Below are 4,020 nucleotides of genomic sequence, written 5' to 3' on the forward strand. Positions count from 1 at the left end.
TTTCAACAGCCCGCTTGCTGCAGTAGGAGCCCTTTGTTGGCAATGCCTGTCTGCCTCATCTCACACTGTGTCAACCCAGATGGGCTGTCTTGCAGATGTTCAGGGAAATAGTGAGAAAACTGCAACTACAAGAAGAAAAAGACATTTAGACTGCCACAACAACACTAAGAGATAAGAAAAGTGGAATGACTGAATGAAAATACAGTCAGAAACCACTAGGGAAATGGGAGATCCTTGGATACTAACAGGAATAAGGTAAGGAAAAAAAGTCTGGGCTGATTTCTGCTGCAAGATGGCTGTTACGACCCTGCTGGAGACAGACAGCTTGTTCTGAAGGACTAAATTCATGTCCTGTTCTTGTGTCTTAGAAAACTGTTGGACTGCTTTCTTGTTTGAAGTGTGTATTTAGGGGGGAGGGGGGAAAAATACCATTCAAACTGTCCTCGTACTACAGTCCAATGCTTGTAGTAAAGTGTGGCTGTGGTTCTACAGTTTCGTCCCCGGTATCAACCGATCAGTTTAAGCGTTTAATCCTGGTGTTTAGTCTCATAACAAAGCAATTTGGAAACACCATGTGAACGTTAGTCCAAGAAATGCACTGTGCCCTGGAAGTCGGCAGCTTTCTCTTTCTGTGCAATCTTCCCATATGAAAGAGTGGCGAACTCGTGTGTCCTTTGTTTTTCCCTGTATGCGAACAAAAGCCCCCAGCGTATGTCGGGTGTGATGGCTGCTCTCATAGCTCACAAAAATAGCTGGTCCTACAATTCACAAGCCTGCTTGGAAGCAACCCTCTGTGTTTCCTGCACCTTTATCTGGTGATACAGAAAATGGGTGAAATGCTGGGAGAGAGCCACAGGCTTAAAATGTTTTATATTTTTCTGTGTTTATTGCACTTAAAAGATTTTATATATTAATCCTATTTATAAAATGTAAAATGGCTAACTAACCCCCTTGGAAGACTAAAAATTCTAGGAAAGGACAGACTGCACATAGAAGTGAAGTCTGTAATTATGGAAATCCAGAACTCATGACAGAAAGACACTGAGTGTCTTAGCATTGTGTTCACACACCAAAGTCATCTTTTTCATTTGTTAAACAGAAGTTTTGCAGATTCAGTAGTAAATACACTGACATGAACTCCTCCTTGGCATAAACCACCGTGAGCATCCCGTAAATCCTCTCCATCCCAGTTAGACTGTGCAGACGGGTCTGTTTTGTCCATGTAAGCCTCCGTCTTCAAACATGTTTTGGGCATATGAACATTTTGGTACCTGGAGAGCAGTCCGTGAGACCTATGGATCTTGCCCAAAGGATAAATGTCAGCCAGTGCCAATCCTGCTGTAGAGCAGTGGCCTTACGGTGTTTAAAGACAGGGAACCTCATTTCCCAGTATTTAATTGGATGTAATTGCACCAAATACACTTAAACAGCTTAGCATTTATTATGATGTAGAGATTAAGTCCTATCCCAAAGCTCCCTGCTGAATTTATGCCTTATTTGACCAGCTCGAGACTGAATTCCAGTCTTTACTGCGATTAACCCCAAATTGATGTCCTAAATACTGATACTGCAAGAAGAAATTCAGATGCTGCCAGGTTAGTATAGGCCTTTGCAAAGTTGACACTATTTCTAAAAACAACCTATCATCAGTTCTGCTTCCGTATAATAAAGCAGTCTGAATCTGTGTTTCGCAACCCAGGTCTCATAGTTGAGTTGCCCTATTCGAATAGCTGATCTTACTCAAAGCCTTATGAAATCCAGGGCAACTCTACACATGACCAGAAGTTCACAGAGCAGATCAGTCTTCAACCTCTGAGAGACACATTTTGCAGCTCTTACGTATCACTTAATTGCAGAGGCAGAAGTTGCAGGGGCATCATCTGCTTAAACATGGACCTTTATAGTAATATGATGTGGCCTATACCAATTATTAATGTCCTCCTGGCTGATCAAAAGTATCTGATTTCATATCTTCTGTGGGAATATCAGCAATTTATACATGGGTTTTTTTCACTTAGCTCATTTTCCTAAGTAACCAATAAACTTAGTGGGAGGACAGAGGATTCTGATAAGCCTTAAAGATCAAGAAGAAAAGCAGTAGAGACATATTAATCCACTCTGCTTTATAAGATTTATTTTTTTTATATTCACCCATTCAAAGGACAAACTCAAGTGTTTGTTAGAAGTAAAATATTTGCTACTTTTGATCAGGCCTGTCAAGTGGGCAAAGGAAATTTGTATTAATCTATACATATGTGCTATTGTTTACATGATTGCATCATACTGTGATTCCCTCCTTCAGTCTTCTACGATTTCAATTTATCCCTACAATGTGCATCATACTATTCAAAGAATTATATGAATATTACCTACAACTCACAATGGCCTTTAATCAATGTCAGTTTGATTCCTTTTGATACTGAGCAATAAATAATAAAGTGACTGAGTAAAAACAAAACAGACCTTATGTGGACTGTATTACATCTGAGAAAGCATTGCTTCTGAACCAAAGCTTTCATGGTCATCTCTTCTTTGTGTTTTTTGTTTTGTTTTGTCTTTCTACTGGGCTTTTGCTGCTGTTTGATGTGGAGACATAATTTATGCCTAATTTAGCAAGAAGCACATACATAAGTCTTACTTTAAGCATGTGATTCATTGGCTATTTGCATGCTTAAAGCTGAAGCACTTTGCTGAATTAAGGTCATTTTCCTCAAATTTATTTTGGATGCCTTACTCTGAATCCAGATGAGTATCCCATCATTTTTTTCCTACTATATGCAGTTTGCAATAGATACTGCATTAGCACGCAGTTAAAAGTCAGACAGAAGATGGAATGGACTTTATCTGACGTATGCTCAGAAAAATTGAATTTTAGGAGACAAATGCTGTTCACATTTAATTTAATATTCTGCTTAATAAAGACTACGCAATGGTTGGAAGAAGAATAGAAGTGTATGTTTCTTGGCTTCTTTGCATCAGACTGTATCATTTTCAGTTATCCACCTTCAAGAACATTTACTAAACCCATCAGCAACAGATTTTACAGAGCATTTCCATTTAAAATCTACAGCACTTGCATTTGCCACATTTAGTAAACCATTTCTAAAGTAGTTCTTCTGCAACGTATGTAGCCTGTGTAGACCTGGAGTGGAGTTTTGTGGTGGGGCCATGCTGAACATTTGTTTCTGGCACATCAGAATGTATTTTAAGCCACTTAACATCTCATCACAGCATAAAACTGGCTACAGAATATTTTCATAAGTGCTAGGAACAGTTGATCAACATGAGTTGAGGATATGCTGCCTGAATCATGATTTCTTCCCATCAGTAAATAACACAGTATTTCAGTTGATTATCATCTTTCTCTACACTTGACCATTTTGACTCAGTGACTTCTTTTGGAGACAGATGCTGCAGTGCAGCTGTGGACTCAATGCCCATGGGGAACCGAGACACTTGTTCCTACAAACATTGTGTAGTCTAGCATTGCTTACAAGCCTTTTTTTGTAATTATTTGTGGAGATTCAGTTGACTAAATATAGCAACTAGTGCTATTGTAGACAGACTAGGTTGTCAGAGGAACCTGCACATGGCCATCAGGCAGTGACACTGGAGATTTGGAAGAGCCATGACCTTCTAAAGAAGCCACCGGAGACCATGTAGGCTGTCTAAAATGGCACTAGACAGATGTCTTTGGAAAGTGAACCCAACTCATTTATTTTAAAGACATGCAGAAAAATCTGATTTATTGAGCACTCAAATTACATCTTTCTTTCGCTAAAGGGCACTGAATAAATGCAGCAAACCGTATCAATCTTGTCCTTTTTAAGTCCACAGTAAAAAGAATCCTTGAATGCCACAGGGACCGGAGTTCAGCTGTTATTTTGGAAAAGGCTAGGCAATGTTACTCCTCTCCCAAAAATCTATAATGTAATTTGTCTGATCTAACTGTAAATGTCTACAACTAAGCTAGTAAATCAATTTGCTTTCCCTCTTCCCCAGAAAAGAGAGTACTTGCAC

This window comes from Phaethon lepturus, unplaced genomic scaffold (assembly GCF_000687285.1).
Source record: "Phaethon lepturus isolate BGI_N335 unplaced genomic scaffold, ASM68728v1 scaffold33958, whole genome shotgun sequence".
Classification (NCBI taxonomy): Eukaryota; Metazoa; Chordata; class Aves; order Phaethontiformes; family Phaethontidae; genus Phaethon; species Phaethon lepturus.